The sequence below is a fragment of the Sinocyclocheilus anshuiensis genome, unplaced genomic scaffold, assembly GCF_001515605.1.
Source record: "Sinocyclocheilus anshuiensis isolate Anshui unplaced genomic scaffold, SAMN03320099.WGS_v1.1 scaffold78, whole genome shotgun sequence".
NCBI lineage: Eukaryota > Metazoa > Chordata > Actinopteri > Cypriniformes > Cyprinidae > Sinocyclocheilus > Sinocyclocheilus anshuiensis.
In genome coordinates this window covers 215300-232549 of record NW_015544250.1, presented here as the reverse complement: position 1 = coordinate 232549, position 17250 = coordinate 215300, and the positions used below count along the sequence as shown (strand labels likewise).

The window sequence follows — 17250 nt, the reverse complement described above, 5'->3', positions numbered from 1 at the left end:
GAGTGCCGAGGCCAGGCTCCCCGAGCTCCCTGTTCCGCCATGGCCCCCTGAACTGTCTGCTCCGCCATGTCTCCCCGAGCTCCCTGCTCCGCCATGGCCTCCTGAACTGTCTGCTCTGCTATGGACCCCTGAACTGTCTGCTCCGCCATGGCTCCCCGAGCTTCCTGTTCCGTCATGGCTTCCTAGTCTGCCTGCTCCGCCATGGCTTCCTATTCTGCCTGCTCCGCCATGGCTCCCCAGTCTGCCTGATCCACCATGGGTCCCGGAATAGGTACCGCCCTGGAGGCCATCATTCCCTGTAAGCCTGTCCTGAAAGGCCTCCAGAGCTCCCAGCATGGGAATAATGTCAGACTCTGTTCCGTGTTTTGTGTTTTGTTCCCCACGTGCTCCATGTTATGTTTATGTCAACCTCCTCCCGTCAGCCGCTCAGCAGACAAGCCTGCCGGCCGTGGCACTCTCCAGCCCGCCGGCCGTGGCTCTCTCCAGCCTGCTGGCCGTTCTGATGTCAAGCCCGCTGGCCGCGCCGATGTCCTCTAATAAAAGGAGGAGGATGACGAGAAAAAGACTGTTCTCCGCCCTCATCCTAGCCCCAGAGCTCGCTCCAGTGTCAGTTCCAGTCCCCGAGTTTAGCCCAGAGAGACTAATCTGCCTGTTCCGCCATGGCTCCCTGAGCTGCCTGATCTGCCATGCTCCCCAGTCTGCCTGATCCACCATGGGTCCCGGAATAGGTACCGCCCTGGAGGCCATCATTCCCTGTAAGCCTGTCCTGAAAGGCCTCCAGAGCTCCCAGCATGGGAATAATGTCAGACTCTGTTCCGTGTTTTGTGTTTTGTTCCCCACGTGCTCCATGTTATGTTTATGTCAACCTCCTCTGCTACGTGTGTTTTCCTGGTTCCCTTGATGTTATTAAAGTCTCCTTGTTGATATACTCCATGTCTCCTCGCTCCGTGCTCCCTCACAGTAGCGTTCGTGACAATTACTATATATGTGATTTTTACATTTTATATATATTTCATTTACATTTTTTCAAATGATATATATATATATATATATATATATAGAGAGAGAGAGAGAGAGATTGATTAAATAAGTTCCTGAACCAATTAATTTGTATCCGAATGAACTGATTTGCTTAGAGAGATGGTATATTTCAGAAGAGTGTGTTTGATTAATTCCTTGGCTTGTTTGTTTGTAAGGTTGAAGGGTGAATGTATACTACATTATGCAATAAAAATGGCAATGTAGCATTTTTTATTGCACAACTGTTAGTTGTTTGTTTGAAAATAGTTTTAGTGGATAGGCCATGCTATTAAAAACAGCTGAGCCTGAGGTACTGAAAAATGTGGTTAAGTTAGTAGCATTTTTCATTTTAGTTAGTTACTCGTCAACACTGAAACTAATGAATGTAATGTTGTCTAAACAGCTCATTAGATCTGTCCTTTGATCAGCACTCTTTGCATATACAGCATTTGTAAGTATCTCCCCATCAAAGAACCCATGCCAGGAAGCGAAACTAACCCACTTGAAGCCCTCACTCTGTATCTCTTCAGATTTGGTGTGTACGTTGACATTGTTTTACCAACTCATCCAAATGTGTAATTGCAATTATAGTCCCTTGATGACTCCCCAAGGGGCGCATGATTGCAATTAGAAAGAGAAAATGTTAATTAATTAAGCTACTCAAAGAGAAGAGCAGGATTGGTTTAACTGTGGACGTCTGACCGGAGGACACCTTGGAGAATTAACTCCACTGTTTAGATGTAGATATCTCATAGCTGTTTTGGTCAGGAATATGTACAGTATATGCATATACAGTATTGTTGATTTTGTAACTTAGGGACAGGACGCAGTATTTTGGTGCTGTTGCTGGGTAAAATGAACCAATTAATGAGGATTCATTTGAATAAAATGACAAAACGTAGGTGACAGTTATATCATTGTTATGCCCTTTAGCATACTGAAAAGCTAAGGGCCTAAAACTTGTTTCTTCTGGACACAGCAGTTCATTGGGTTATTAGGCTGGGTCTCAGCAGAAACAGTCATCTAGATTGTGACCATCGTCTGTGATTGATGACCCAGCCTTTAGTTGCTGAGCTGGTATGTTTGTTCCTGTGTAATTGTCTTCCAGACGGCTAGGCTAAGTGTTCGTTAACACGTTTATGGTGGCATTGTTAAAATTGATGGCTTGGATGCTTGGTTTTCAAAAGATGTACTACACCAGACCGTCGTCCAAACAGTTGAGACTGTAACAAAAACACAGAGGACTGTCTTTTGTCTGAGCTGCGGCATTTTTTGTTTTTCCTCTCTTGATAGTCTCACGGGAATCCTGGGACCTCGTTTATAAAATGCATTTGAGCCTGAATTCCATGGATGTGGTCCTGTGTTAACGTGGAAAAACAATCAGTATTTATAAAGGCAGAAACTGATGTAAAGATTGAAAAGCATGCATATGCCAATATTAGTTATTTTTTCCTGTTTCTGTCAGTATTGAATATTGAATTGTTTATGCTTCTTTCCCCCAATATTACATTTGGATCACATTTGCCATCATCTAACACTCACTTAAAGTTAATCTTTAAAAACATTAATAATTTAATAAAGCTGTTAAAGAAAACATTTAGCAAATCTCAAAATGAATATCAATCACAAATTCGGTGTGGAGTACCATAAGGCTCAGTACTAGGACCATTGTTTTTCACCCTGTATATATTATCATAAATATCATCAAGAAACATAGAGTTCGTTTTCACTGTTACACAGACAATACTCAGCTCTATATTTCTTTGAGGCACAATGACACATACCAATTAAATCACATTTGTAGTGATATTTTTTCTTTGTATTTTTGTGGTCATTCTGTACATTAACTTGATTTTACAATTATTTGTCATTAATAAAAGTGGGATATATTTAGGTTAATTTTTGCAAACATTGTTTTCACATTCATATTAAGATCATTCTGTTCAAACCTGAACTCCCAGGTTTGCAGACTTTCTTAAAATTCCATAATGCATTATAATACCACCATTTCAAACCAGTCATCTCTTTAAATTTTTTCTTGCAAAACTCATGTTTTTATTAACTTCATTCCCATAAAGAGCCCTTAAAGGTGGTTTGAAAAATGTTGAGAAATTGTTTGTGGACCCTCAGCCTGAGAGATCGGAGGGGAAAATGGATATAGGTGGCAGTGCTAGTCATCAATCATGGTCTCTCAAGAGAAGGTGCAGCTAAAACTGGACTGAAGTGCTATCTGTCAGCTGCTGCGATACAGACGGTGCTGTGCAGCCCGAGCCCGTATCGCTCCACCATCAGCTCACGGCAGCATAAACTGCCATGTAAACACAGGCAGGTGCTAGCCTTGCGCACAACCTACATACCTTTACAGAAGGTCATAAATGTACTGCTAGCTTTCATAGGGAGTATTTCATTTTTATGCTTGTCAAAGGTTTGTCATAACTTTAGCTCAGGATACCATAGAAAAGCAGCTAGATAAAACAAATAAAAGCTGTAAACTCAACGTGTTTGGTGAAAGAAATCTTTCTAAAACCTTTGAAAACGTACCTATTGCAGCAAAGTAGAGGTAGCAAGAGAGCCAGTAGAAGAATACTGCTGTGGCACTAACTGTGATAAACAAAAGGTTTGTCATAGCTTTAGCACAGTATACTATAGAAAAGAGGCTAGATAAAAATTTAAATCTATAAAATCGAACTGGGCTTGAATGTTCGTTGAAAGAAATCTTCCTAAAACTTTTGAAAATGTACCTTTCGTAGCAAAGAAGCTAGTAGCAAGGGAGCCAGTAGAAGAATACTGCCGTGGTTCTAACTGTAATAAGCACAAGGTTTGTCATAACTTTAGCATAGTATGCTATAGCAATAAGGCTGGATAAAAATTACAATCTATAAAATCGAGCTGGCCTTGATGTTTGTTAAAAGAAATCCTCCTAAAACTTTAGAAAACGTAGCCTGCCTATCGTAGCAAAGATGCTAGTAGCCAAAGAGCTGCTGTGGCACTATGATAAACACAAGGTTTGTCATAACTTTAGCACTGTAGAAGAGGCTAGATAAAAATTGCAATTTATACAGTCGACATGGGCTTGATGCTTGATGAAAGAAATCCTCCTAAAACTTTTGAAAATATACCTATTGTAGCAAAGAAGCTAGTAGTCAGAGAGCTGCTGTGCCACTAGCTGGTTTGTCACAAGGTTTGTCATAACTTTAGCACTGTATACTAAAGAAAAGTGGCTAGATAAAAAATTTAAAGCTATAAACTCGGACTGCTGAGGACAGGACGGTCGGTTTACAAACTTCAGGGAAAATATGTGCTGCCATTAGCTTTGTCTAACTGTTGAATAAAGCCACCAGGCGCTTCTCCCCTGATGTCAGGCAGCAGCTGTCGATAGCTCTCAAGATGGATAGCCGTTCTGCATGCCTATTGATTCGGCACAGGCCACAGATATAAGTATCATTTGTCATTTCTGGAATGATATGGAGTCCTAGTTAAAACCCAGAGAGGGGATATGGCCGTGCCTGGAGGGGGGCGGTAGAGGAGCAGGTTGTCGGACTCTTTTGATGAATGGCTCTACAGCCTTTTGGTTTTGTCTGGGAACGAAGGGGGCCATTTAAGCAGCTATTTGCTTTCACTGCATTCCAAGAACAACAAGACAGCAAGTACAGATGCCTGAGCTGCCACTGCTGCAAACAGGGTGGTCTGACCCAGTGTGCAGGGGAGAGGGTGGGATCCGTGCTGTTGCAAGTGCGTGGGTAGGTGAGGACCGAACAAGACTGCGGTCTCATTATGACTTCCGCTGCTGATCTGAGATTGATAAACTTCAGGGTTAAATTCAGGTTGAGTATACGTCAATTTGACACACACATCATTTTGACGTCGCAGCACTTTTACCTTACAGATTGGTGTTTACATTCCATATACATCAATTAATATTCTGCCATCGTTAGTGGATTCAGCCAAGAGGTCCGTGACAAACAAATAAAACGAATGTTTGCTCGTCAAACACAGAGCAGCTCCACAGAATCCCCTGGTGACTTCGCTTTGATTATGTTGTGCGTTTGGGAGGCCAGCCAACAGGAGAGCGGACTTCATTATTGTATGGATCATCTTTTAAGACCATTTAAGATCACAGGGCCCCGAGTCGAGTAAATACTCCAAGACAAAGAGACTCTCTCGAGTTTATTGAGTTTCTTGGTGTGTTCGCATCACAGTATGCAATTCCTCATCTGTTCATCTTTGTCAAGAATCAAGAACGCATTCTTTTTTTGATAGAATCAAATCTGAGTTATACCATTGCAGGTTGCCGACAGCAGATGAATAGAAAGATGTGGCACTAAACCTGGAAAACTTCAAACAGAGGAATGACATGTAATTACTTCAGGTGTTCATCAAGCTATGTTTGAAAATGTCAGCATGGGATCCGACATGATAGATTTACAACTTCAGAATCCGATGAAAAATAATTACCAGATTGAACACCCAAACCCAGACTTCAAGGTTGGTGCAACGCTACCTCGTTTTTCTCTACCTCTCGCTAGGCCCCAGTAGTGTGTGTGCCACAGTATTGCACCACAGGAGCACTATTGTTGCCACAATTTCTTTTCAGAACCGGCCAAAATGTCATCGTCCAGCTGGAGGGACATTTTTGTGTCTCTTAGTATGCTCACAACACACACACTTGCACAAATTCCCACAGAGCCATGGTGTAAGGTTACAGTCTCAGGCACGACTTGAACTAAGTGGCCAAGTCAGAAGGAGGTCTGGCCTCTGACGTAAGGCCCACGTCCATGTCTTTTGAAGCGCTGACAGCTGAGGACAGTAACATAAGAAGCAGTAAAAGAAGCATCTGAGATCTCAATGCCTCATTGTTTGGATCACGGTTTCACTGATTGTCAAAGACTGGCTGGACGTTTAGACTCACATCCAGCGATGATGAGTCAAAGCCATGGTAGTACCATCAAGTCACCCTCATTAAAATCCTCAACAATGCAGTCATCCAAAGGAGGGATGTCGGTAAGTAGTCAGTGAGTAGCACTTTTGTGTACAGCAACTCACATTTTAAGATTTCAGTGTGGGTGATGCACTACAAGGATGCAGAAAAAAATGCAAGGGTGTATATCTATCTATCTATCTATCTATCTATCTATCTATCCATTCATCCATACGGCGCTTAACTTTGCATTCCACACACTCAAAACATGTTATTCATATCTATCAACTGCTCTACTTTGCTATAAGACTCATTCCTTGTGGGACTTGAACCAGGAACCTTTTTTTCACTGGCCCTGAGCTTTAGCTGCTACGCCACACTCTCCACAGGGATGTCATGCAGCGACCGAACAGCATTCAGTTGGGTCCCAGGGTCTTGCACTTCACTTCTTTCCTGTCTTTGCATCGGTCTCCATCTTGTTCCAGGCTATGTATAACAACAGAGTACCGTTTGCACTTGGATTCCCTCAGAGAAGTAGTGCATGAATTGATCCTATCCTCCCTCTCTAATGCCTCTTTCCTCGAATGGAACAAACAGGCGGCACGTGCATGCCACCCAGGACAGATGTTCGGGATTACTTTCACCTCGCTGCTTTATTGTATGCACTTTGGAGGATCCCATCTGATGTGGAATGTTGCCTCCTCAGTTCGCCTGCCACCGCCTCTACATGTCTTCTCCAGCTTTATCTTTCTATCCCGCTCTCCTGTCTCGCTGTATTTCTCTTTCCCTTTCTACTCCTGACATCCATCACTTCATTGCAGAAAAGAGTCTCTTTGGAAGCAGCTGCCCTCCAAAATTTGTTTGCCACATCCGTGTAGCTTGAATACTGTCCAGCGTCTTTGTGCGGATGCCGTTTTTTACTGCTTTTACAAAGGCGCTGCTACAAGCTGTGCCAGGATATTTGAATTTAGAAATGCAGTCCCAGTCAGACACCTGTACAGACGGCGTAGGGAAGTAGAAAACACTCATAGCAGCTAGTTGGGAGGGAAAGCAGGTGTGTATTTGTGCGTGTTTCTTGAAGTGGAAAGCCATTGAGCAATGAGGCCCCTCACTGAGAGGAGAGGAGTGGGAGTGACGTTATCTCCTCACCAAGCGTCTATCTAATCTGGCCACTGTGAGCCATGGGCGGAAGTGGGAGCAAGACCGGGGACGGGGCCTCGATGCATCTTTAATTACCGCTGATATCACAGTGGAAAAGAGGGGGGACGAGCGAGCGAGAGAGAGCAGAGCCCGCATTCACTTTTTAATTAAGGCTCGGTAGTGTAACTCGTCAATGTACATTATTGGAAGAATGAACATCAATGCCATTGCTTTTTCGCCCCCTCCTTTATCTCTGTCAATGATTCAAAGACATGATTTATGGTCGCTCGCCGTCTTTCAGGATCATCCATCAAAGCACCGGGCTCCACCACCGCCCGCCCGTTGTAAATCATTCTGAAAGCCTGTCACTCATTTCCATTAACCGTTCCTGTGTCGCTCTGGTACCCGCCTCCCTCACCTCCTCTCTCTCTCTCAGTATCTCCCTCTCTCTTTCTCCTCGTCTTCCTCCCCCTGCTGGTGCACAACCTTCAGTCACGCGGGGGTATGTGTTCCATATCGCCGCCTTCCCTTCTCCACTCTTTTTCCATAAATTAACCACTTTCAGACGTGCTGTGGAGGAAGGGGCCATGCCATTCTGTACTAGCAAGCAGAACCCCCCTCCCACTTCATTACTGGTTAAGACCCCTCAGCGGCTCGGAATCTCAAAAGGGCCGAGGGGTGGATGTGATCATTATGTAGACTGATAAGTAATTCACTAAGAAACTTAACACCAATAGAGCTGAAAGCAGGTCACTCTGAATTAGGTGTCGGAAAAAGGGAAATTTTGGAATAGGGATAATTCACAAAACTAATTAAAAAACAGGATATCAATGAATTTGTTAATATAAATAGATCTGTCACTTACATCTTAACCCATTTTAAGATGTAAGTGACAGATATCTCTTGTCTGGTACTGGCATTGCAGGGAGATTTAATGGCATCTGATTTTAGTAAATGGTTGTTGATAAGACATGTCAAGCAATGATAGCAGCGTCCACCTCCAACTATTTTAAACAGCATTTTATAATTTATTTATAAAGAATATATTCAAAACAATTATTTTGTAATTCATTTATTTTATGCTTTCATTTATATGTAGTCTAAAAATATCCCCTGCAATCATACACATTTATATGTATTGCTGTCAATTGTTATATAATTATAATATATAATTATAATATAATTAAGGATGTCGTTTTAGCACGTTAATTTAATTAATTTCTTATGGAAAAATAACGTTATTAAAAGATTTTAACGCACCTGCCCCACCCTCAGACCTGTACATCATCTTATATTTTATACAGTTAACTGTTGGCAAACATGATACAGGGGAACAACTCACTGTGTGATGTAGCCTATAAAATAAGCGATATCAGCAGAAACGAGCAGCGAGTGCAGTATCACACAAGTGCTGTTTTTGTCCCGAATAGCGCGAGTGCAAATGTGATTTTACACAACAGTTCAGTGAATAAGTTAACATTGTGTCATATTTTAAACACAATATTGTCTGTTTTTGCTCCATTTTGCCAACAAAAATATTACCTATAAAGCCACATCAGAACTATAACACAGCGGTGATTCGTTTCTGAATGATTCGATGGCTCATTCATTAAGAGAGCCGTTTACCTCATTCCTGAATGAATCAGCAGTTTGAAGGAATCAAATGAATGAATGACTCAATGACTTACTCATAAAGACATTTACCTCCACCTACTGGCAGTTTTAGTTTATTATTTAGAGCATCATTTAATAAAAAAATAAAGTGATAGTTCACCCAAAAAGAAAAATTCTATAACACTTACTATCTTTTGTGGAACATAAAAGAAAATAATGAAGAATATTGGTAACCAGAAGAAAAAGAAGAATTTTGGTAACCAAGCTGATTTGGTTAGCAGTGACTTTCATTGTATGAACAAAAAATACTGAGATGTTTCTCAAATCATCTTCTTTTATAGTTTATGTTAGGCTATTGTAGCCTAAATGTTTTTGTATAATACATTTTATGTTGAATCAAATAAAATATCTCTTTCTAAAGTTACTTTTTGTAATATCTACTTGCTATTTCTCATTTAACACAATAATGGCTTTAAATTATTTTTGGGAGGTATTTTCACAGCCAAATGTAGTTTACGATTAATTAGATTAATTAATCTTGTAATTAATTACATTCAAAATTTGAATCCACTGAGAGCCCTAAATATATATATTTTTTTCTGTTCAATATATATATATTACTCTTTATAGCTTGCTTTCTTTTTAAAGGGGTCATATGATGCGATTTCAATTTTTCCTTTCTCTTTGGAGTGTTACAAGCTCTTGGTGCATAAAGAAGATCTGTAAAGTTGCAAAGACTAAAGTCTCAAATCCAAAGAGACTGACTGGATGCAACAAATGCCTAAACTCGTTTATCTATCAAGTCAATATGAAACTTAAGGAAGTGACTCATGCTGCTTCATGGGCTATTCAAAGTTCATGCAGTAAGAACAGGGTTAGAATCTGTACTTTCTGTTGTGGTTTCTCCGTCGCTTTCCAGCTAAATTGTCTGTGTGGTTTGAAATCCTGCTGCCCTTAAACGGCAACTTTACTCCTTTGACAGCACATGCAGCAATGCTCTTTTATGAAGTGGAAAAAAAGTTGACTCAAAAAAGGACTGTCAATCTCTCTCAGTAGCTGACACTGCTCTGCGGGGAGCTTTTGGCCTTTCAATTGAGTGGCTTCCTTTTTCATTCTAATCGACAACTTGATATCAACGCGACAAAATATCCACCAACAGCAGTAAAGTAGCATTGAGGGAAGTAGCATTGAGGGGGGAAACTTTTCAGGGAATGCCTTTGCCAACACTTCTCACAATTCAGGCAGCCATTGCCTGCGACACAGGCTGTCGCCGAGTGACAACGCTCTCCCGGCGCATCCCGAAGTCAGTGCTTTTCAAGCAAACGCCGGTCCCTAATCATTGTGCGGAGGACGTTTGACAACAAGTCCCGACAAATTCGCCATTAAAATGAATAGTAACCATGAACAGAGGGTCTGTTTTGGAAGCGTTCTGCTTTCTCTCTCTCTCCCTTTGGTGTTCGCTCCCCACTGTGTTGCAGGTTTTGGCGTGAGAGAAGTCTTCCCTCGCTTTATTTGTGCCACCAAACAGTCTTTGGTCCCTCAAGAAGCTGACAGCACCACGCTTCTGTTGCACATACACTGGGAAGTCTCATTGTATTTAATGAAGGGAAACACTGGCTATCTACTATTAATGCGCTTGGAATATAAAAAATGCATCCTTTGCTGAAAACTGCACAAAACTGCTTGTATAAGGCAAAGTGGTGATTGGAGGGGGGCCAGAATCTAATGAAAGATCCATAGAATATCTGCTTGGGGAGGGAGGGTATGTGAAAATGCAAATTATTTTAAAGGAATAGTTCACACAAAAATGACATTTCTGCCATCATTTACTCACGTTGGTGTCTTTTGAAACCACTATGATTTTCTTTCTTCCAAAGAACACAAATGGTGAGTTTTTGAAGAGTATCCTGGTCACTGTTCCCCATATTATGAGAGAATAGGACACTCTAAATCAGTGGTCACCAACCTTTTTAGGCCCAAGATCCCAGACCTCGGCCTTTATGAAAGACAAGATCTACCTATTGAAGAATTGATAGAAAAAGACATCCCAGATTGTACTTCAAATTTGAGGCCTTTTACTTAGTATTTTAATTAGTGATGCGCCGATCATAGTTGATTCAGAATTCAGGTTTTCTTTTCTTTCTTTCTTTCTTTTTTTTTAACTAGCAAACTGGATTCTGATACTGATACTGATTTTTAAGCAAATTTATTTATTGGCTATTTGCTTTATAACAGACAAACTGGCTTTAAACAAAAATATCTAGCCATTTGAAATTAGAGGCGGTCTGAATGAGACGCACTCTCTGACAGCAGGTGGCGCCTATGTACAGGGTTGCCAGGTTTTCGCAATAAAACTAGTTCAATCGCATTTCGAGGGGGATTCCGGGGGTAAAATACACATTTTCCGGCGGGGATCTTCCAGTAAAATTCACATTCCAGGGACTAAATATCACGTTATTGGGGTCGCTTCAACCCGTGGACATGAACAACAACCCGCGGCAGCAGTGTTAAAGTAGCCCAATTCCGCGGAAAAACCGCGGACTTGGTAACACTGCTTATGAACCGACCGCAATATAGCGTTTCCTTGTTTACCGCTGTAAACAAAGCAGAGTTGCGCTTTTTACGGAGAAGAAAATGCCATTGCCATCAAACCTTTTCTCAAGACAGTTCCCTTCAGTGATACATTAATATAACCCCATAAATGTAATGCATTTTTGTACTTATTTTACTGTTTTTTTTCGGGATCTACTGGGACAGTGATAAAGATCTATCAGTCGATCGCGATCGACGGGTTGGCGACCACTGCTCTAAAATGACCAAAAAACCCTCCATAAAATATGACTCGTGCATTATATTTAAGGTCTTCTTAAAGGGATAGTTCACCCAAAAATGGAAATTCTGTCATTTATTCCCCATCAGCTCGATTCAAACCACTATGACTTTTTCCAAATAACACAAAAGGCGAGTTTTTTAAAAATATCCTGGTCGCTCATTGCTATATAGTGAAAGTGAATGGGGACTGGGAAAATGTCTGTTGTTGTTTTTTTTGTCCATAACATTTAAAGTTACGGAGCCCCGCACATGGCATGCAGGAAAAAAATAGTAAGCTAAATCTTGCGCACGATTTACTATTCCGTTCCCTCGATTTATTAATTGTGTGCACGATTTACTAATTCGTTCCCTCGATTTGCTAAATGGTGCACACGATTTATAAATCGAGAGAACGAATTAGTAAATTGTGCGCACGACTTAGAAAATCGAGGGAATGATTTAGCAAATCGAGAGAACAAATTAGCAAATCGAGGGAACAAAATAGTAATTGTGTGCACGTTTTAGTACATCGAGGGAACGAATTAGTAAATCGTGCGTATGATGTATTAATTTTTTTCTTGCATGTCATGTATAAAGTCAATGGGGTCCAATGTTGTTTCAGTAGCCCATAAGATCAATTAATATAGCATTTTTGGTGATATTTTTGGAACATTAATGTGATTAATTACAAACAAAATGTAAAATGAAACATATGTTGAAAAAAAACACTCAAATAAATTGTAAGAAATTTTCACATTAATATATATATATATATATATATATTAAATTCATAACCCTATTTATTGGACATTTGAATCCCCCAACGTTTCTCAAAATATCTTCATTTGTGTTTTCCAGTAGAAAGTAAGTCATACAAGTTTGGAATGACAGAGTAAAATGATGACAGAAGTTTCATTTTGGGTAAATATCCCTTTAAATGACACCAATTAAAATCATTATTCAATGAAAATCTTGTCCTCTAATGTAGCTCTCAGCTTTAGATACGTTGCATCATGTGTGACGTCACTCAGATGAAACATGTGGACCATCTAATGACACCATATTTTATTTATTCTATTGAGAAACTATTGTATGGGATCATCAGATTTTGAATATGATGCATAAGTTGTATGGACTTTTTTATTATTATACTTTATAGTGCTTTTCTGACACATTAACTTGCATTATATGGAAAATGTATGGTTTGGATATAACATGAGGATGAGCAAATGAAAACATTCCCTTTTTCTTTCTCATCCAAAGTTTGAGATCTATTCAACTTTACCCTTCATGAGAAGTGTGTGTGATTTAAATCTCTTGGCATTATAATTTTAGCCTCGGCTCGCTAAAAACAGTCTATAGATGTCAAAGGTCTCACACGGAGTCAAAAGGTGAGGGCTTGCTTTGTCTTCAACGATGTTCGGTCACAAAAAGCAGGTCGCGATCATCACTTCTTTGAGTATTTGCATGTTCTCGAACTCGAAAAATCAATTAGAACCTCTGAATCCCATTACAATGTAAACTCCCTAAATAGAGGAGTTATGTGTTCTCTGATCCAATACCCCACTTCTTTGTCTTTGTAATCATCGGTACGTTCAGTCCTTTTTATATGTGTCAGACAAGGTGACTGTGACAAAGGCCACATGAGGGCTTTGTTCATATGAAGCACAGAGGACGGGGGAACGTGTCCCAGTGGATCTGTTTCCAATATATAAATATAAATAATACATTGCATATAATGACATTTTGATTTGACAATTTTTAAATTGACAGCTCTATTTATTGAATTATATTGTGTTCAGCATATAATAAGTTACTCATGATAATTTTTTGCATTTTTAATTCTTTTTTATTTATTTTAATATCAAATCAATAAAAATTGTTTTAATTTCAATTTAGCTCCTCGGGTAAAACTATTGCGTTTTAAGGATATTTGGGAATTTTTACTGAAAAAAGTAAAATATACTGATTACATGTTTTTTTTTTTCAGTGAAGAACTTAGGTTGGATTTTTGTGCTTTTTAGAATTGACAGTAGAATTTTGAGGTCGTAGAGGAGGAGGAGTCCCAGTCTTTAGCCCCTCCCACTGCTCACTCTCTATCTTCCATCATTAGCAGACTCTAAAAAGCCTGACTTCCATCAGCGTCCGGTTCATGGATGAGAGCACAGCATGATCTGGTTCACCGTGAGCAGAGAGGGAACAGGAGCTAGTGTGCTGCTGCTGAAGCAGAGTTTCTGTGTTTGAGGTAGAGCCGTCTCAGCGGAGCACTTTGTTTACCAGCGAGAAGATCACCAATGTTTGTCAGTTTGTGGACCACAAATGTTTATGGCACAAATGGTTAAGGATCAGTTTATAACAGATGAGGCCTTAGTGACCATAAAGTGCTTTTGTAAACATTACTTTTAATTATTATAAACGGAATCGTTGATCTTTGAACAATGTTCTCTTGGATTTTACTTTGATTTACCCAAACATGTTCTTTCAAAGAATGTCTTTTGATATACAGTATCAAACACAGCTGCTCCAAAAGCTTCGAATCAAGCCCACAATTGCTGCAACTTTCCATGCCAGAATTGAGACTCCTGTATTTGATTATATTATACCATTAACTATTTAATGTGTGGGTATATGAAAGCAAGGCATTTATCTGCATGAATTGCGCCTGTTTAGTGAAGAAAGTAATGTGCTTTAAGTAACATCTCTGTCATGCATACAAAAATGAACGCTGATCTCTCCGCCGCCTGGTTTCCAGCCAGAGCCCTGGAAGAGCAGTCAATGTGTCTCAGCACGAAAACAACACATAATACTTTACTGCAATGCTTTAATATCTATTTTATTGATGTGTCACTAATAGTATAGATTTAATTGCATTCAAATGTAAATTATACTGTAATATCTAGTTTTAAAACGAGAATATTAAACTGTATTAAAATGTAAATGACACTAGTAACATAGGCAGAGGGGAATAAAATCTAAATTAATATTTAATAATATTTTGTCATAAACATTAAATAAGTATATTTACACTTTTTTTCAGATCTAGTGGATTTTTCACAAACATTGTCTTGATAATCACAGGTCTGTGTTGTTATTTTAAGTATTTGATCGATCTTTATAATCTGTTTCAGAGGCCAGACTGTTGATGATGAACATGTTTTTGTGCTTGATATGGATCTGGTATTTCTCACTTCTGGTCAGTGTAAATGTAGATGCGGAGAATGTTCACACTCTGAGTGCCTGCGGCGATACACTGGGAAAAGATTTAATTGGCGATCATCACTTCTTTGAGTATTTGCATGTTCTCGAACTCGAAAAATCAATTAGAACCTCTGAATCCCATTACAATGTGAACTCCCTAAATAGACAGAGGAAATAGATAAAAAGAGGAGTTATGTGTTCTCTGATCCAATACCCCACTTCTTTGTCTTTGTAATCATCGGTACGTTCAGTCCTTTTTATATGTGTCAGACAAGGTGACTGTGACAAAGGCCACATGAGGGCTTTGTTCATATGAAGCACAGAGGACGGGGGAACGTGTCCCAGTGGATCTGTTTCCACCAGTACGTCCCTTCTACTTTCATTTAGGACAGCGGCAAGTGCTTCAGTGGCGTTTCTCAGCAGCTGTTTGAGAGGAAGTAAGGTGTCCCACGCTCTCACCCACCCCTCATTGTGTCCTGTGACATTTCTTAATGTCATGACTTTGTTCTGTGTTTCAGGATATTTGGAATGTCTTATTAGCGTTATGCATACATTAAGATTAAAAGAGAAAGTTCACCCAAAATTTAAAATTCTGTCAACATTTACTCATCATCAAGTTGTTCCAAGCCTGTATGAATTTCTTTCTTCCGTTGAGCACAAAAGAAGACATTTTAAAGAATGTTGGTAACCAAACAGTTGTTGGTCCCCATTGACTTCCATAGTATTTTTTTTTCCATACTATGGAACTCAATGGGGACCAACAACAGTTGCATGTCTTTTAGTGTGCGATATAACAAGAAGCCACAGAAAATGAGTTCAACTGTGGCTTAGCGGTTAATGCATGTGCCATGTGGACGTGAGAGTTTAAATCTAGTTTGTGATACTTTGAGCCGTGGTGCGTATTCAGACTAACGTTTGAATTCGGTTTTGGATCCGGTTAATTTCCTGACATTTATGATGTAATTTCCTGTCCTATCTCGTGTTCCCTGTAAATAAAAGTGACAAAAAGCAAAAAAAGGGGTTGAAACAAACTGAGTTGAAGTTGGTTAGCAGTTTTATTTTAGTATTATTCAGATACAATTATAGATTTTATTAATATTTTTAATTAGTGTTTTTAATGTAATTTTACTTAAAGTTTTAGTAATTTTGTTGTTTTTGTCATTTTAGTAGTATATTTATTTTTAGTATGTGTGTTTGTGTGTGTGTGTATATATATATATATATTATTTTCAGTTTTAGTTCATTTACTTTAGTTTTCAGTATTTAGCTCAAATTTAGTTTTAGTTCACTCATATGGGTGATGCAGTTTCAAATATGACTTGTGAACTTTTCTGATATTTTCCTGCATTCTCTTAAAATCTCTCCTGTTCCATTTTTGTCTTTGCCTTTAATAAATTAAGTGGCAAACACTTAACAAAATGTATTTCAGTCTTTGCATTCTGATTTATTATTGACTGAACAAAAGAGTGTAACATTTAGATGACATGTCTTTTAAAGCCTGATGATCTTTCATTAGCAGCACCCTGCTTGCTTGGCTGCTCAGGTTCAGATGAGTGGGAGGGATGGGGGCCGTAGGGGCCAGCAGGGCCGGTGCTCCTCCATCAGGCCTCATCACGCTCATACTGGAGCAAAAGCCAGTGACGGTCGATGGAGGGACAGAGAGGTAGAGACACTGTAGTGGTCGTGACCCATGTCATAATGCTAGAAGTGCTTCCATTTAATGGGAATGATGACAAAAATCAAGCACATTTTTGAGTAACTCATTAGGTCAAGTAATATAGTGTTTTTTTTTTTTATTTTATGTATGTATGTATATGTGTACATACACTTACTTGTTTATTTATTTGGGCTGTCAATTGTTAATCATTATTTTAAAAAACGAATGAAAAATAACTGCAATACCTAACCTGTGTGTAAATTTAGTAATAAAGAAGTTCTATACAATCTTCATTTGGGACTTATATCAAAAATATGAAATATATGATAATGAAAATGAAAAAATTTATTTTCATATGAAAATGAAAACAAATATATTAAGATACAAATATATTATATAAAATATTAATACATTCTATAATTGTATAAAAAATAAATAGTGTCATTTTAGTATTTTTCATACAATTATACTGTCTAGTAGAAAAAATAAACTATTCTGTTAACTTTGGCATTCCTTGCAGGCGTTGATTGTGCGGTCTGAACAGTTACAGCACGCTGCTTTTGCATCTACCATATTTCCTGTGCTACACTGCAGACGTGTTGGGAGAGGCAGGCGATGGTAAATGAGAATGTATTGCTGTTGCATGCGATTTATCAAAGTCTCCGTGCGCCGCAGCTTCGCACACCACAAGACTCTTGAACTCTATTTAGGGCACAGTTAGGTAAACCCACAGTGATCCTGGCTGTCATAATTTATGACAAAAATCAATAGCCAAACCAGTGTGTCCAACAAAGGCCTGCCTTTGCAGCAGCGACTGCAGTGGAGATTACAGCGCTCGCATGACCTGCTTCGTTAGCGCGCCTGCGTGTGTGAGGGCTTTTTATGTGGGACA

General features: G+C 39.4%; 1 protein-coding gene and 1 long non-coding RNA gene across 2 annotated transcripts in view; one reads left to right on the top strand and one right to left on the bottom strand.

The window, feature by feature from the left end:
* The window catches only part of LOC107697876 (teashirt homolog 2-like), a 61537-nt gene that overhangs the window by 32033 nt on the left and 12254 nt on the right, over positions 1-17250 (top strand). The window lies entirely within an intron of this gene.
* Positions 2113-3908, bottom strand: LOC107697877 (uncharacterized). The gene is made up of 3 exons (XR_001635275.1): positions 3762-3908; positions 3562-3617; positions 2113-2378 (listed from the first exon to the last, which is right to left on the bottom strand). It is a non-coding gene; the product is annotated as an uncharacterized LOC107697877 (long non-coding RNA).